The sequence below is a fragment of the Lolium rigidum genome, chromosome 7, assembly GCF_022539505.1.
Source record: "Lolium rigidum isolate FL_2022 chromosome 7, APGP_CSIRO_Lrig_0.1, whole genome shotgun sequence".
Taxonomy (NCBI): Eukaryota; Viridiplantae; Streptophyta; class Magnoliopsida; order Poales; family Poaceae; genus Lolium; species Lolium rigidum.
Genome location: NC_061514.1, coordinates 185,040,197 through 185,048,617, shown reverse-complemented (window position 1 = coordinate 185,048,617; position 8,421 = coordinate 185,040,197).

Genomic DNA, 8,421 nt, shown 5'->3' with positions numbered 1-8,421 from the left:
ATTCTCATGTTATGGCTAATACTTAAGCAGTTCATAATGAGACACATGCAAATAAGATCATCTAACAGCTATGTCAATCATGGAGAGGTACCAACAATTAATAATAAGCATCAAGAATCATGTACATAAGCAAGATTGCAATGTTCATAAGAGAGTATGATAAAGTGGTATCTCGCTTGCCTGTATTTGATTGGCAAAACATAAATGCCGGGGCACCTCTGGAGTTCATTGAAAGACTAGAAGTAGTGATTGTCAAAAGATAAATGCATCAAAGTTATACCACAATCAATCATATTTTGAGACAAGCATATTGTACTAAGAATGACAGTTGTGCTCTCAAGATAGTACTCAAAGAAATAATGGAGACACAACATAAAAGTAAAAGATTGACCCTTCGCAGAGGGAAGCGAGGGGATTAACATGCGCTAGAGCTTTTCATTTTTATAAATCAGGAGTAAAATTATTTTGAGAGGTGTTTGTTGTTGTCAACGAATGGTAATGGGTACACTAACTACCTCGCCAACCGGACTTTCAAGAGCGGCTCCCATGAATTATTGCATATTTATTTGGCACTCCTTCCAACCTTTCTTGCACAAACCATGGCCAACCGAATCCTCTGGTGCCTGCCAACAATCTCATACCATGAAGGAGTGCCTTTTTATTTTAGTTTTATTATGGTGATGACACTCCCCCCAACCTTTGCTTACACAAGCCATGGCTAACCGAATCCTTCGGGTGCCGTCCAACAATCACAAACCATGGAGGAGTGTCTATTTAAGTTCAATTAATTCGGGACTGGGAATCCCATTGCCGACTCTTTTTGCAAAATTATTGGATAAGCGGATGTGCCACTATTCCATATGAGAGTCCGTCGAAGTAAATGACAAGGTTGAAAGCTAAACACCACATACTTCCTCATGAGCTATGAAACATTAACACAAATTAAGAAGCATTTTGAAGATTTTAAAGGTAGCGCATGAGAATTTACTTGGAATGGTTTGAAATGCCATGCATAGGTATTTATGGTGGACACTCCGGAATGACTTGGTTTTCATGTGTTTGGAGGCACGAGCAGCGTTCCCGCTCAGTACAAGTGTAGGCTAGCAATAGACTAGGGAGCGACAAATCAAGAGAGCAAGATACTTGTCATAATCATGCTTGCGGCAAAATAAATTAACAAAGGCATAAAAGTGATACAAGAACTCGAAGCAATATAGATCATCGAGGCTTAATTGACTTTTTGTTCAGTCATATGCATGCGTGAGCATGTGCCAAGTCGATATAAATGAATTATTCAGAGGAGGATACCACAATGCCATACTTACTTATGAATAAAACAATGCAAGCAAACATCCATGACATGCTACTCATATTAATAGATTGGAGCTAAACATGAGAGATCATAAACTACTAGACTTTCTCAAATAACATATACCTCACATGAACCAACTAAGCATGCTCACATGGATGAGTATATGTACAAAAATGAAAACAAATAGAGTTCATACCAGCCTCTCACCACAATCAGATTGTCGTAGATCGTCATTATTGCCTTTTCACTTGTGTAGCTTGGATAATATGAAATGAAAACCACGCTCCAGCCACCGAAGACCATTGAAATCATAAAGAACTTTACAAACCAAAGAAGAACAGCAAATATTTTTGGTGTTTTCAAATTGCAAATAAGAACAAGAGGAAACAAGCAAACAAAGCAAAATCTTTTTGGGTTTTCTTATAGTAAACTAGCAATAGCAAATAAAGCGAAACAAATGCAAGAAACCAAAGCAAACAAATGGTGAAGAGAAACAACAGAAATTTTTTTGGTCTTTTTGTGTTTTGGGAAAGAAACAAAGCGAAAACAAGAAATAGCAAATTAAAAGAAACACAGAAAAGTGAGATGGCAGAAATCTGCCAAAACCTGACAGCAGTACAGAAATCGATTTTTACAAAAATCTTACGTTGCTCAGTTCAAAAAGTGTTCAACTAATGAAAGTTAGATAACAACCTGGGGAACCTGCACAAAAATTTGCAGCTCAAAATGACGCTCTGGCTATTTTTGAGAATTTTTACGGTAACGTTCCAGAATCTGTTTTCAGGCAGCACTTCCCCAAATATCATCTTCCTCTCATTAGAAAACCACTCAAACAAACTAAACAAGTATATACAAGTATCCAGCAATCATAATATGCAAAGAATGAGTGATGCCGGTATACCTCCCCCCAAGCTTAGGCTTTTGGCCTAAGTGGAGTTCAATCCCATCGATCCCATGAAGTAGTATCTCCGTAATATGAAGATGGGTCGTATTCCGGGTATGTGCTAGAAGAAGCACCCGGATATGTGACGGTGTGGTCGTAGGAGGTCCCGACGTCCTCGGAGTCATGTTTCTGGTGGAACTCTTGTATCTTCATATGTTCATCCACCTCCTCCTTAGTGCACGACCATGATTGCCTGTCAATACTGAGCAAACCTGGTTGGGGAAGAGGGATTTCCTTCTCCTCCCCGTCAGAAAACAACATTCTATATACCATATTTTCTAAAGTAGAGTCAGTTGTAACAAAATGATGACTCTTCATAGCAGTAATATCGAGTCTCCTAGGGGCCAATGGCACATCATTAGGATCAATAGGAAGATTAAGAAATGTTAAAACACGCAGTGCAATGGTTCCTCCAAAAATAGGCCCCCTGGTAGACAGGCGGTGAGCAATAAGAGCACCGAGGTGATAGGAGGTTTGACCAGTAAGTGCAATATTCAGAAAAGCAAGATGGTAGCTAGAGATATTACTAGTGTTCTCCCTACCAAGAATGCTAGTAGCAATGTAGTATGTAAAATACTTAATGGCGGGAAGTTGGATGTTCCTTATCTTGCCCCGCTGAATGGTGCGACAGTCATCATCGGTGATCCCTCGGTAGAGCTCCAGCAAGTCCCGGGGGTTGTCATCAATCCTACTTGCTGTACCTACAGGGGCAATATCCAAGGCACAACAAAAATCCTTCAACGACATAGTCACAGTATTACCATAGATCCTAAATGCAACCGTTGGCTCATAATGTTTGTTGTTGAACTGGAAACTCTCGACGAAGGTCTTGGTGAGCAAGTAGTATTGCTCCCTTTCATCGCCCATATAAGTGGTTAACCCTGCCCTGTTGACAAGGGTTAAGAAATCCTCCAGTATCCCTGCACTCCTTAGAAAATCATAACATGGAAAAGTAGAAGCATTAGGAGGACCGTTGTCCTCTTCGGGCGCGAAGCTAGGCGCGAGGATGTCTTCATTGTATGATTGCCTAATCCGGGTGGCGGCCCTAGAAGGCCTCCCGGTGCTGGTTGTCCCCTTCTTGAACAACTCTCCAAAGCTAAACTTCTTCATAGCTTCTCTGAAATTTTCAACAAATGACATAAAAATTTGATTTGGTGAAATATAATTGAGGGAAACTACCATAGGAACTTGCTAGAGTACTAATCATGCATCAAAACTAGTTTCTACCACTTAGAACAAGCATGCTAGCTCACTAAACATGTTACCTACAGCAGCAAAATATTCAAGATATACTCAACCAAACGAAATTCTACTTGGATGGGTGGAGGAGTCACATACCGAAGAGCAAATGTGCCAAATTTCGGACAGAAATCTGGGCTGAGCAAAGAGATCGAGAAATCTGGAGCTCCGGAGCAAAAACGCGAGAGAGATGAACTTGGTACGAGTTTTTCGGGAGAGAGAAGGTCTTGGGAGAAAGAGATGACAAAGTGGGGCGGAGGGGAGCCCACACCACATGGTGGCACGGCCACCTCCTTGGCCGCGCCGGCCGGTGGTGTGGCGCCCTCTGGTGCCCCACGAGTCATCCTACGGTGCTCCCGGGTGCCTCGTCGAAAAATAGGACCAACGGTATAATTTTTGCGAATTTTTGAAAACTTTGAAAAATGCACATTTTCTGGGTATTTAGTTTATTATTACTGGCCAGGAAAAATTTAGAAATCTTCAAATAACCAAAGAACTTTACAAATTAAAAGTGCTACAGCAACTAGAGCAAGTGGAGGAAGAAAGATATGTTGTTTACCTCCTCTATGCATATAAAAAGAATTTGTTAACAAGGTTGATCAAGTCTTGCCACCAAATAAATTTTACATAGCATATGAAGAAATAAACCTCAAATCAATCATGTTACCTTGAATTGTATTGATATGGATCCAATAACAAGAGTTTGATATTCTTCTTTAGGCTCATATATAGGACAATCGATGGTTCCCACTTTGATAGTTCTCACATTAGAAATAGTATTAACTCCACACGCTTTCTCAATCCTCTTGGGGAAATAAACGGTATGTTCCCTATCATCAACATTGAAAGTAACCTTTCCTTTGTTGCAATCAATAACAGCCCTTGCGGTGTTAAGAAAAGGTCTCCCAAGAATAATAGACATATTATCATCTTCAGGCATTTCCAATACAACAAAATCGAGTTAATATCAAGCGGTTAGTAGTAACTTGAACAGGAACATTCTCACATATACCAACAGGAATAGCAGTAGATTTATCAGCCATTTGCAAAGATATATCGGTAGGTATCAACTTATCTAAGTAAAGTCTCTTATAAAGAGAAAAAGGCATAACACTAACACCGGCTCCCAAGTCACATAGAGCAGTTTTAACATAATTATTCTTAATAGAACAAGGAATAGTAGGTATACCAGGTCGCCCAACTTCTTTGGAATTTTGCCATTGAAAGAGTAATTAGCAAGCATAGTGGAAATTTCCTCATTGGGGATTTTCCTTTTGTTAGTAACAATATCTTTCATATACTTTGAATAAGGAGGCAATTTAATAGCATCAGTTAAAGGGATTTGCAGGAATAAAGGTTTCATCCAATCGCAGAATTTATTATAGTGTTCTTCTTCCTTTGATTTTAGTTTCTTAGTAGGAAAAGGCATTGGCTTTTGCACCCAAGGTTCTCTTTCATTACCATGTTTCTCAGTAATAAAATCTTCTTTAGTATACTTTTTATTTTTAGCATGCTTTTCGGGTTCTTCTTCAACCTCTTCTTTATCGGGAGTATCATTCTTATCATTATCTTTATCATTATCATGTTCATTACCACTTTCGGTTTCAGCATCGAAATAGAAATACTATTAGGATCATTAACAGGTTCGGAGGATTCTACAACATTTTTATGTTTCTTTTTCTTTTTCTTCTTAGAATGAGCACTAGGTTCAATGCGTTGAGAATCTTGTTCAATTCTTTTGGGATGCCCTTCGGGATATAGAGGATCCTGGGTAGAGACACCACCTCTAGTTGTTACTTCATAAGCATGTTTCTCTTTAGAATTATTCCCTAACAAGTCATTTTGCACTTTAGTGAGTTGATCAATTTGAGTCTGAATCATTTGAAAATGTTTGACAAGCATCTTAACATCATTGGAGGTTCTCTCCACAATATCATGCAATTGACTAATAGCTTGAGAATTTTCCATTAAATGATTCTCTACTCTCATATTAAAATTTTCTTGCTTAACAATATAATTATCAAACTCATCTAAGCATTGTGCGAGGAGGTTTTGAATACGGAATATCTTCCCTAGTAAAGCGTCGAAGGGAGTTTACCTCAATCATGGATGAAGGGGAATTATCTCACATATATCTTCTATAGGAGGTAGATTCTTCACATCTTCGGATTTAATACCTTTCTCCTTGAGAGACTTCTTGGCTTCCCTCATATCTTCATCATTCAATTTAATTAAACCCCTCTTCTTCACTATTGGCGTTGGAGTTGGTTCGGGTGTATTCCAATCATCATAATTCCGGCCTATTTTAGCCAATAATTCTTCGAGCGTCGTACGGAGTTCTTTCCTGAAAACACAACCAACACAACTATCCAGGTATGCCCTAGACTCAATGGTTAGTCCACTATAAAATATATCAAGTAAATCATGCTTTTCTAAATCATGGTCAGGCAAAGCTCTAATAAGAGAGCAAAATCTCGCCCAAGCCTCAGGCAATTTCTCCTCATCTCCACGATCAAAATTATAAACTCTCCGCAAAGCGAGCATGTTGAGCACTAGCGAGGAAAGTATTTGCGGAAGAAAACATCAAGCAATTCTTTCGGACTTTTAATAGAATTAGGTGGCAAATTATTATACCATGTTTTAGCGTCATCCTTCAATGAGAATGGAAATATTTTAGCAACAAAGTAAGTACGCTTCTTAACATCATCAGAAAACAAGCTACTCAAAGTAGATAACTCGGTCATGTGTTCAACAGCACTTTCTTTTTCAGTACCACAAAAAGGTGTTTTCTCAACAATAGCTATATGAGATAGATCAAGAGAAAAATCATAATCTTTATCCCTAATGTTTATAGGAGATGTGGCAAATTTAGGATCGGGAGACGAGTTTATATCTAACGGTGTGTTACTGCAAGCAAATTTTTAATTTTTCTTGCATCGGTAGTAGCATTGCATTTTTCAATAAAATCATCATCAAGCTCCACATAATCTTCCTCAAGATCATCACTAAAATAATCAAGTTCGGGTGAACTAACGGGTGTAGTAGCATTAGGAGTTTCGGTATTTTCAATTTGTCTAGATTTAGCAATTGTAGCATCTAGAAAAGATCCCAATGAACCACTATCATCAAGCACAGCGAAACATTATCAATATTATGAGAGTGTTCAGATTCAGCGAGATGTACCCGCATGCGAAGCATGTGGCGGTGAAACAAGTTTATCAATCAGCAGATGGTGAATCAAGTGTAGCGGAGGTACTCAGAATTGTACCTTTTCTTGTAGTGGATGGTAATATGGCGATCTTAGTATCGCGAGGTTTACCCATGATGGAGAATTTGCAGCGAACAATATTAATCCAAATGAACTTCCAAATAAAGCTATGCTCCCCGGCAACGGCGCCGAGAAAATAGTCTTGATGACCCACAAGTATAGGGGATCGCAACGAGTCTTCGAGGGAAGTATTACCCAATTTATTGATTCGACACAAGGGGAGACAAAGAACACTTGGAAGCCTTAACAACGGAGTTGTCAATTCGAGTTGCACTGGAAACAGACTTGCTCGCAAGAGTTTATCGGTAGTAACAGTTTTATAGCGATAGCGATAGTGAAATAACGACGACAGAGTAACAAAGACAGCGGTAGTGATTATAGTAAACAGCAGGATTAAAATACGTAGGCACGGGGACGGATGACGGGCGTTGCATGAATGAGAGAAACTCATGTAACAATCATAGCAGGGCATTTGCGAGATAATAATAAAACGGTGTCCAAGTACTAATCAATCAATAGGCATGTGTTCCAATTATAGTCGTGCGTGCTCGCAATGAGAAACTTGCACAACATCTTTTGTCCTACCAGCTGGTGGCAGCCGGGCCTCAAGGGAAACTACTGGATATTAAGGTACTCCTTTTAATAGAGTACCGGAGCAAAGCATTAACACTCCGTGAACACATGTGATCCTCACATCACTACCATTCCCTCCGGTTGTCCCGATTTCGTCACTTCGGGGCCATCGATTCCGGACGACGACATGTGTATACAACTTATAGGTAAGACCATAAACAATGAATATCATGATGAAACAATAACATGTTCAGATCTGAGATCATGGCACTCGGGCCCTAGTGACAAGCATTAAGCATAACAAGTTGCAACAATATCATAAAAGTACCAATTACGGACACTAGGCACTATGCCCTAACAATCTTATGCTATTACATGACCAATCTCATCCAATCCCTACCATCCCCTTCGGCCTACAGCGGGGAATTACTCACACATGGATGGGGGAAACATTGCTGGTTGATGGAGAGGCGTTGGCGGTGATGGCGGTGATGATCTCCTCCAATTCCCGTCCCGGCGAGTGCCGGAACGGAGACTTCGGCTCCCGCGACGGAGTTTCGCGATGTGGCGGCGTTACGGAGGGTTTACGGCGACTTCGACTTCTCTTCGGCGTTTTTAGGTCGAGGCGAATAAGTAGTCCGAAGGAGGGCGTCGGAGGCCGGCCGAGGGGCCACACCACGGGCCGCGCGGGCCCCCACGGGCCGCGCCGCCCTATGGTGTGGGGCCCTCGGGCCTCCACTTCAATTGCCCTTACGGCTCCGTTAGTTTCCTGGGAAAATAGGGCCTTCGCATAAATTCCGAGGTTTTTCCCGAAAGTTGGATTTACTGCACAAAAACGAGACACCAGAGCAATTCTGCTGAAAACAGCGTTAGTCCGTGTTAGTTGCATCCAAAATACACAAATTAGAGGCCAAACAATAGCAAAAGTGTTCGGGAAAGTAGATACGTTTTGGACGTATCATCGAGCATCGGGGAGAGAGGAGAAGGATCATGTGGTGCCGGCCATGTTCGTACGAAGGTAGAAGACATACAGGGAGTTTTTCTCTCCACGTTAGGAAACTGGGCTGGGCTGTTTGCATGGTTAGC